Source organism: Gracilinanus agilis, chromosome 2 (genome assembly GCF_016433145.1).
Source record: "Gracilinanus agilis isolate LMUSP501 chromosome 2, AgileGrace, whole genome shotgun sequence".
Taxonomy (NCBI): Eukaryota; Metazoa; Chordata; class Mammalia; order Didelphimorphia; family Didelphidae; genus Gracilinanus; species Gracilinanus agilis.
The window spans coordinates 676001746-676012593 of NC_058131.1; positions in this window are offsets into that span (position 1 = coordinate 676001746).

Consider the following 10848-nt stretch of genomic DNA (forward strand, 5'->3'; position numbering starts at 1 on the left):
GTTTCTACTGTTGGTTCTTGGAGCTTTCAGTTCTGTAAGACCTCTAGATCTTTTTAAATGAACTTCTCTCTGGCCATGCTTTTCCTGTCCTCTCTTTGTAAAATCACCATTTTGGGTTTTAGGTTGTAATTGTGGTTTTATCTTAAGTGTAAAGCTTTAACCAGTCAATGTTTGTTAAGCCCCTGTTTGCCAGGCCTTGGCTTTTTTATAGGTATCCCTGTTAAATTCATCTTATTGGATTTAGCCCAGTTTAGATCCTGACTCTTCGTCCCATGTGTTAAGTTGACTTTCAGTGGCTGAGTTTAGAGAGGGCCCTTACAGGCATCAAGGCAGATATGAACTTAAAAGATGTGTTGGAGGTGAGTATATGTGCCACCTAGTAAATAAATGTACTCTTAAGAAATTCTCAATTTGGGGAATGGCAATGCACCGTGACAAAGGGACCCTGGACAGACTTGACATTTCTGCATACAGAAGTAAGGGACTAGAGGTTTCAGGATAGAGGGTTATAGTTTCTGAAGTTAGGTTGAGACTATGGGATGACTCTCAGTCCCAAAGAGAACCCTAAAATTTGGTCTGTAGGCCAGTGTGGTAAGCAGTTTGGTGGGATAATTTGGGAAAGAAGGTGCCTGAGGATTGACCACCTCCAGTGAAGACTATTCTGACATTAACATCTGACTAAAAAAGGTGTAGAAGTTACTAAACTGAGCAATGAGGCCTTTGTCCTGCCATTTGTAAAGATGAGGCACCAGGGATGTTAAAAATATAACCTAAATGGTTTGTGGGTACACACTGGGTTGAAGGAGAGACAGGACCAACCAGGATAGGGAGACCAGGGTTCACTGTTTTAACTGACACAGGAATGGCCGTTGGCCCAACAGTCACCCAGCTCACCCTAGGCCAGGGTCTATGGAACCAGCAGGCAAGGTAAAAGTTTATACAGTTTAATTGAGGGTAACTAAATAAAGGATGGGATAGGGAATTCTACACTTGAACCCTAGGGGCAAACCACAGGGGCAGGGAAGGACTTAACTACACTATTCTAATTTACTAAGCCAGGCAGGGCCCAAAGGAGCAGTACTGAAGTCACAGGGAAGGCTCCCTCAAGCCTGGTTCCAGTCAGGTTTGGTCAGCACAGCTAAAGGGCCCAAGCGTGGCTTTGAGGGTCTCACAGTAATCCAAGGATGATCACAGGATGCCAAGAGCCAAGGTGGTCCAAGGTACCCAGGTGGAGAGTGTGCTTGAGATGCTGTCCACCAGATCCCAAACCACTTCCCCACTTGGTGCAGCTCTGCAGGTCTTGTCCACTTGCTGAAAGCCTTCACCTCTCAGGATCCCAGGGAATATGGATGCAGAGTTTCCTTAACTCTGAGATCTCCCAGGGTTAGCAACAGTTATGTCCAACCACTGATGAAGTCTCTCTCAGCACCAGCCCACTTCCTGCTCCTTCATTCCATCTTGGAATCCTCCAGCCCTTCCTGCTAGGTCCAACACTATTACTAAATTAATTACTAAATAAACCCTCACAACACATTGAAGATGTCTCCCTTTGGGAATTAGAAATCTTAACTAGGTATTTTCGCATCTTCCACAAACCAGTTCTAGGCCTGAGATATGCTAGCATATAAATAAATTATAATCAGTTTAAAAGGCATTTTAAAATTATATAATTTTTAAAAAAATCCTTACCCTTTTGTCTTAGAATCAATACTAAGTATCAATTCTAAGGCAGAAGAGCCTGGTACAGGTTAGGCACTTGGGGTTAAGACTTGCTCAGGGTCACACAGCTAGGAAGTATCTGGCTACATTTGAAGCTAGGACCTCCTATCTCCTCTCCCATCCGACCCCTGGAGAGCCACCTAACTGCCCCTAGAATTTCATAATTTTAAAAGCTGACTTGGAAAGAACATTGTATGGAAATCAAGAGAGATGGTTCAAGGGCATCTAGTTCTGTTACCTTCGGTGAAATAAATCTTACTTTTTTTGCTCTTCAATTTCCTTGTCTGTAAGAGGTTTTGGACCAAATAATCCATAACGTCTCTTGTCAGTTTTTAGAATGCTCTGCTTTCTCCAAGGCAAAAGAATCCTTTAAATGATGAAATTTGACTTCATAACTCTATGGTCAAAATTTAAAAGATGGCAGTTTAACAGAAAGAGACAAGCTTATCTTCCTACCTCTCTCCCCTCCCCACCCCCCCAGACTTGAGGTCTGACCTTGTTCTCTTCCTTGAATGTTTGATAGAATTCACTTGTGAATCCATCAGGCCCTGGTGATTTTTTCTTAGGGAGTTCAATTTCTTTTCCTGATGTGAGATTATTTAAATATTCTATTTCTTCTTCTGTTAATCTAGGCAATTTATATTTTTGTAGATATTTACCCATATCTCCTAGATTGCTGTATTTATTGCCATTTAGTTGGGCATAATAGTTTTTAATGATTGCCTTAATTTCCTCATCCTTAGAGGTGATGACCTCGTTCTCTTCCTAAAGCCACTGCCAGTTCTTTCCCAGCATCAGGGTTGTTTTCTACTACTGATGGCTGGGAGAAGAAGAATGGGCATAGACACCACATTTTGCTCCATCCATGATCTAGACATTGCTTGTGCTTACCATGTACCAGTCACTCAAAAAAAGGAAAAAAACATGAGCCCTGACCACGGAAAGCTCATGTTCTAATGGGGGAGAGAGTAAGTAATAGGATACATATGAAATAAGATGGAAGGTGACTTTTTAGAGAGGAAGTTCCTTGCAGCTGGGGGGAACACATGAAAAATGCCTCCCGTAAAAGTACTGTTTTCATTTAGTCTTAAGTTGTTTTTTTTAAGAGCAAAAGGGTGATGTAGCATGCAGAAGTACAGCTTTTGTGGTTATTGTCAAACCATTTTGTACAACTATTTCAAATCAAGAAACAAGAGCACTTGCTGTAATTTACCATAGCACTGAGGATACAGCAGTCTGTCCTTAACCAATCTGTAATGTAGAAAAAGTATGAGGGAAGTTCCTATTACATATGTGTATTGGAAAAGTCCAGAATGTACCTGTATACAGAAAGATCAGATAAGGCTTTGAAAGCCAGGAAATGGGTGATGCTTGAGGTGTAGTTTGAAGGGAAATATTTCAGCAGGTTGTGACATAAAGGGGAATTTACCTGGAGATATGTTCCCATTGAAAGGCCAAGGGAATATCATCAGATAGTATTTATATATCCACTTAGTGGCAAAGAATTTTATTTGGCAATGTTGAAAAGGAGCCCTGGGATAGCAGCCTTCCTAAGATTTTAAGAAAAGCTACCCTCTTGAATGAGAATAATAATAATACTATAAGTAATAGAAATAAAATGTTTGTACTAACTTCCAGTGTCACACTGCTATGAGGACTGAAGACCCTACGGTTATACAGTAAAGCTCTGAGAGGAACTGCCCACCTGGAAAAGCTCTGGAATGGGCTTAAAGCCAGGCTTATTGAACCTTCGATCATGAGGCGATTATTTTGGTTAAAGCAGCTCACAAAGGAATGAATACAATCTAATGAAAATGAAGGAAGCAGCAGGTTGTGTGGAGAACTGTGCTAGATGATAGGAAGGCATGTTAAAACCCTTGTCACAACTCTCCATCTGTGGCGAAAATTTATCACACCAGTACAAAACTAAATAGGTTTATTGAGAGGGGGCCAGTCTCACAATAAAGTTGGACTTTAATCAAGATCAGAACCAGATGGGTCAAGCCTTAGGAGATAGCCTTTTTTATGCAGAGAAATCTGATGACACGGTAACAGAAAATGCAATCAAAATTAAAAATAGAATGGATGCAAAACCTTTCATGTGAACAGTTCTTAATGGTGCAAGTGCTGATTAAGCTGAAAAATACAAAAATAATCACTATGGATGGTAACTTTATGTTTCTGGCCTTTCCAGGACTTCTGCAATAAGGGTCAGAGTCTAATTGTTTTTCTGCTGACAAATATTATTTCATACTAGGGGTCAGCAGATAAATGGTCATCATTTGCACCCAAGAGCAGCCCTGGCACTTCCCTTTGGCCATCATTTGAACACAAGAGCAGGGTGTGGTGGGCTTAGTGGAAACTCTTGCATTATAGGCTTAAGGTCAAAATGCCTGTAAACAAGATTTGATACCACTCTAAACTGTATTTTCTTAGCTAATGATTATAATTTTTATCAAGCAAACTATATTATTTGACTATTAACTCAAGACTAATGATTATGTTATTAAAATAATCATAAAGGCTAATACTATTATAATCATAAAAGGGAGGTAGGGAGTCTCACACTCAGACATCTTGATAGAAGAGTAAAACAGACAACATGTCCGGCCCAGTTTTATAGAAGTGCATGAAAGTAGCTTCTGAGAGGAGAGGGCTACTGTGGTAAGGCATTCTAGGCAAAATGAATGGCCTGACCAAAGGCTTGGGGACTAGTGTAACTCCTCACTTGTCCAATTTGACCACAGCATAAAGTCTTTGGAGAGAACAATAAACTTAAAAAGGCTGTGGTGTGTGGGGGCAGCTGGGTAGCTCAGTGGAGTGAGAGCCAGGCCTAGAGACAGGAGGTCCTAGGTTCAAACCCGGCTTCAGCCACTTCCCAGCTGTGTGACCCTGGGCAGGTCACTTGACCCCCATTGCCCACCCTTACCACTCTTCCACCTATGAGACAATACACCGAAGTACAAGGGTTTAAAAAAAAAAAAAAAAGGCTGTGGTGTGTTAGGCTTTGAAAAGCCTTGAATGCTACACAAAAGAATTTTTGAGTTGCCAATGGGATAACTGAATGGAACTGTCCTTTGGGTAGTTGTATGTGGGTTTGGAGCCCAGAATAGAAGCCAAAGGTATAGAGTGATACAAATAAAGGAATCATCAACATGCATAGAGGTAGCAATGGTAGATAGCCATGCAAGAGAATGAAATTGCTAAGGGAAAGGCCATAAAATAAGATCAAGGATGAGTCTTATGGAGAACACCAGTAGAGAATGAAAATACAAAGGGCATAAACAGTAAGAGGAAATGTGGCATGCTTGTGGAGGAAAGGATTCAGGAAGGAGATGGCATTCCTAGTGGCAAGAACCAAAAGGAGGGCTGCCTGGTAAAAGGCCATTTGTTGCATTTCAGGATTAGGAAATGTTGGGGACCTAAACAAGTTTCAGTAGGTATCAGTGGGGTCAGAAGCCTAGGCACAAGGGTTTGAGGAAGAGGAAGTGGAGACACTAGTCATAACTTTTTTGTTTGTTTGTTTGTTTGTTTTTTATATTTTTAAACCCTTAACTTCTGTGTATTAGTTCCTTGGTGGAAGAGTGGTAAGGGTAGGCAATGGAGGTCAAGTGACTTGCCCAAGGTCACACAGCTGGGAAGTGTCTGAGGCCAGATTTGAACCTAGGACCTCCCATCTCTAGGCCTGGCTCTCAATCCACTGAGCTACCCAGCTGCCCCCTGGTCATAACTTTTTAAGATGGGCTATTATAGCTTTTTAAATATCATTAAAAATTCTAAATATACACACCCCAAAACTCTTCCCTTGTGCCAAAAAAGTATGGGTAAACAGACAGACACTGACTACTAACTCACCCCTTTCTTAAAGGTTTCTACTCAACAGGTATGTATCTTCCTAGCTCATTTCTGTGCTCCTGTTGTATATTCTCGTTTCCTTGATCCAAGAAGACTTCTGAAAGCTCTGATACAATATGAAGTGTACAGAACCAGAGCAATCCATACAATAACAACATTGTGAAGCCAAACAACTTAGAAAGTCCTAAGAACCCTGATACATTCAGTGTCTGACCAAGATTCCTAGGGGCCATTGATGAAGAAGGCTTCTTCTAACCTGACAGGGGCAATGGACTTGAGAGACATTTTGGATGCAGCCAACATGGGAATTTGTTTTACTTGGACTGCTTGTGTTTGTTATACGGAGGTTTGACTCCAATGAGGAGAGAGAAAGAGAAATCAGGTTTTTTAATTGAAAATTTTTAAGTTAAATTTTTTTAAATACTTGAGAAAAGAGTCCTGCAAACAGGGAAAGTGGAGAGGATGAAGGAAGTAAAAGGGTTATTTGCTTTAGTAAAAGAAATGCCCATAATGAGGAAACTATATCTTTCAAAGTTGTTATATTGAATCTCTGGGAGTTGAGAGTCCACACTGTTGATAGGTGGAGACCGTTGGATCTTAGAATGTTCTCAGAGGCCATGAGGACAGGGGAGAAAGCAGTTGGCCCAGGGGGGTATAAATACCCTGGCAGCCCTGGCTTTTGGTTCCTTTCACTTCCCGTGGACCTGAGATCTGTGGATCCTGGTCTTTTGGGGATTGGTGACTTGCTTGGCTCAACCTTGCAAGAACCTCCTGTCTTGTACCTGATTAACATTGCCAACCTATACCCAGACCATCAATCTTCTTATCCTACTGTCCCTAGATATTTAGGAATCCAAATCATTCGTAGATATCTAGGCATCCCAGGGCCCGGGAGGGATCCCGGAAGTGGACAGGAGAAGAAGAAGAGGGTGGAAAAGGGGTGGATCCTGAAGGCTGTTTAGGCATAACATCCAGAAGGAAGAAGCTGAAAGACATCAAGCAGCAGCTTGCTTACTCTGGTTTGGCTGTGGCCAGGCTGAGCCAGAGGAGCTAACTAACCAGACTCAATTACCTGCCTACAGCTCTGAGGGTTTATTATCAAATTAGTTAGGGTTTCCCAATTCTTCTATCCATTCCCAATACTCCATCTTGCTAAAATAGAAACTATTTAAGTACCTTCCTGGAGTGGTTGTGTCATCACTTCTCTGGGAAGGGAGCAACGCAGTCAGATAAACGTGTCCAATAACCATCCTCAATCAACCTGAAAGGATACCATCCATTGACCTGAAGGATCCTGCCTGGGCCCTGTTATAAAGGAGGGAGGTGTTACATCATCTAGCTAGGTGGCAAGCCTCAGTTGATCTTACACTAGCCACATTCTGAACCATCACTGCTGTCACACAATTAGCAGTGGTAGTATCCAGTCTCTCTCTCCCTCCATCTATCAGCTGATCTGATACTGTCTCCCCATGTATCAAGAAATAGCATAGTGCTCAGATCCTGATTCCCAAAAGTATTAGCTATGTCACTCTGGGCAAGGATCTGAATTTAGCTTTATTATTTGTAAAATGGTATTAGTAACTCTCTTACACTAGGCCATAGGGCTGTAAAAGGGAATTCTTTGTTATCTCTGAGTTTACACTTGTGAAAGGACATCTTTTATTCCCTTTGTCTATTTTGAGTTAACACTTTGGTTAACAATAACTTAAGTATCCCTACTTAGTAACTCTCTAGATTGTGAAGACAGGATTAACTCTTTGTCTACTTTTGAATTGAATCAATAAAAGCTTGAACAACCTATTTAGCACTAGTTGGAGGAGCTCTCCACCCTTCCAACTCAAACAGCCAGGAAATGAGAATTCAACCTCAGTCAGCCAGGAATATGTGAACTCTTTTGATGAGTATTCACCTCTCAAGAAGATGAGAAGTGTTTCCCACAAACACTGACCCCTGGGCATTGCTGGGCAATTTGGAAGCTGTTATTGGCCCTTGTGAAAAGAGGAAGGGATAGGAAGCCACTATAAAAGGCCCTGAATTTCTGGGGCTAAGAAAGTCAACTTCAAGAAGGAAGTGGGCTTGAAGATGGAGTTGGACTTCAAGAAAGAAGTCAGTTTCAAGAAGAAGGTTGGCTCAAGGAAGAAAGTCAGCCTCAGGAGTCAACTTAAGCTCAAGTCATCATCTTGACCTGCCTCTTGGAGGGAACCTGGGTGAGTGGATAGCTGGCTTTCCCTTCCTGTCTTCTAGAGAGAGTTTAATTCTGGTTGAAGGTCAACAAGTCCAGGCTGAGTTGAGCACCAGAGCATTATAGCATTATTTAGGTAGATAGGCTAATGTTTTCTCTACCCTTTTGTATTTCTCTGCTTTCACTCTTTCTACCTCTTTTGTAAATAAAAGCTATTAAAAGTCATTTTGACTTGGAGCAATATTACTTGAACTGGCAACCACCATTATTATTTATAATCTTCAAACCATAAATTTTTAACCCTTACAGGGCCAAAGAGAAGGGGGAAGATACTTCATCAATCAATAATCACTGGACATTTTAATAAGCTTCTACTATGGGCCAGGCACACTGCTAAAAGCTGGGGGATCCAAAAAAAGGAGGAAAAATTGGTCCTTGCACCTCAAAGGGCTCACATTCATGTGAGACAACATCCAAACAATCTGGTACATACAAGCTATACAGTGTTATGGGGAGGGCCAAGCAGGAAAGAAAGGGTTATTGAACCCTTATTAATTATTGGTATTGGTATAGGTATTTCCAATAACTGTGTCCTGAGTGGACAGGCTATTGTTCTGACTGTTGAGAAACAGTCTGAAAGAATTCTGGCTCAGGCCATTTTTATAAAAATATATTTATTGTAGGTATAAAAATTTTAAGAGGAAGGGATTGTAAAAGGAAAACCGTTAGAAAGATATTTCTTATATTATGTAGGTCCCTATGCTAATAAATCTTAACTATCACCACCCAAACTAATCTGGTCTGCAAGGACTTTCTTCTCTTTCAACAGAGTCAAAGACAACCTCTCTTCCTAGTCTATCTAAAACCCCAAAATCCTTACCTATCTATCCTAATCTTAATTATAAATTATAAACAAGAAGAATAAGTCAGGTTTCTCTTTCCTGCTGCTCAGAGATTCCACTGCCTTTCCCCACTCTAAGAGATGCCACCTATTAGAGCAGTCACAGGTACTGCACTCAACAAACTCCTCTGGCTGGATAAGATGGGTTATTCTCAGGATGTAAATTCACCAAGATTTTCCAAACTCTCAGAGCTGCTCTTTTGGATCATCTTCCTTGTTCAGGTCAGCCCAAAGAGTGAACAGTTAGATCAACTGTCTTTCTCAAAGCTCTTTGAGAAAATTCTCTCCCATCAATTGTCCCTGAGATTCCATTCAGATTGAAAGAAACCCAATTTATTAGTCTCTCTTATGTATCTATAAATAAATTATGCGTCTTGCAGAAAGTAGGATTTGATCTGAGGCTTGAACCCAGAGAAGCACGGAGTGGCACCATCCAGTGTGTCCAAAAGTCTTAGAGCCATTTTAAATTTTAGTCACTCTAAACAGCACTGAGAGTCTGGGAACACTCTGGATGATGGGTTACCATCTTTGCTCTGTCAAGTTCCCTCATTGGTCTATGTTCTAGTACCACCCTGGTTCCTTTGGCAAGCAGGAATACAACCAGGGCTGTTCATCCCTTCAGCTTTGGAGCCAAGTACTGCCTCCTTGGGAAAGTTTGGTTTTGGGTGAGCTTGATAATGTCCCTAATGACTTCTACAGAATCAAAGGGTTGAGGCAGTATGGTGCAATAGGAAATGCCCTGATTCTAAAATCAGAGGGCCTGGGTTCAAAACCAGCTTTGTATACTTGAGCACCTATGTGACTTTCTCCAGGACTTGGACTAGGTGGCTTCTGAAGTCTTCCAGATCTATGAGCCTGTGAACTTGATGGTTTCTAAATCTATGATATGTCCATTTTATTATTGGATGTAGCCGGTGTTCAGTAAGTGATTTGAAAATATTGAGGTGAATTTGTAATCAGAAAATATAGAAGCACGTAGTACTGTATTTACAGCAAAAGCGGGGAGGGGATCATAACTTAAATACTAGAGACAGAGGAAAATATAAACCTAACTCATAACTTTAAAGTTGAATGGATTAACAATCCAATAAAATGGGGAAAGTGATCACTTGGATAAGAAAACAAAACCCTACAATTTATTGCTTATAAGAGAAAAAAAAAAGACAGGAAATAAAACTGAAGGGACGGAAAAAATTTACTACACAAGTGAATCCAAGAAAAAAGTAAAAACAAACATTCAAAAAATAAAAAGAGAGGCTATTATTTTACGCCAAAAGGAATGATAGACAACAAACCAATGTTAGAAATATATGTTCCAAAAGCCTTTGCATCCAAATTCACCTTTGCCACAAGAAGACATTGTACTACCATAGTGACAGGAAATGTCAATATCCCTCTCTTGATTTTAGATAAGTCTGACTGAAAGATAAACAAAAGGGAAAATATAAAACTGATCAAATTGCTGGGGAAACTAGAATTAAAAGACTTCAAAGTGGGACAGAAAAATAATATACATATTTCTCAACACCACATGGAACTCTTACAAAAACTACCCATGTACTAGGGCACAGAGTTATTGCAAACAGTATAAAAAAGTCAGAAAACAGTTCATACATTCTTTACAAACCATAATGAAATAAAAATATTCAATGGATCAGGGACAAAAATAAAAGATATAGACTCAAATGAAGACTTAATAAAATCCTAAGTAATGAAGAGGTCAAAGAATAAATCATAGAAATAATAATTTTGTAAAAAAATGATAATGATAAAATAACATATCTGAATTTCAGAAATGCAGCTAAGGTGGTCCTCAAGCATAACATCAAAAGTATATCCTCAAAACCAAACAGAATAGAAACAAAGTAGAAAAAGAGACTATTGGTGAACTGAATGCCCATTTTTTTTTTTTTTACCCTTGTACTTCGGTGTATTGTCTCATAGGTGGAAGATTGGTAAGGGTGGGCAATGGGGGTCAAGTGACTTGCCCAGGGTCACACAGCTGGGAAGTGGCTGAGGCCAGGTTTGAACCTAGGACCTCCCGTCTCTAGGCCTGACTCTCACTCCACTGAGCTACCCAGCTGCCCCTGAATGCCCATTTTTAAAAAATTTAAAGCCAACAAACCTAAAATAAGTCAAAAAAAGATACTAAAAATCAAAGCAGGAATAGATAAATTGGGACCCCCCCAAA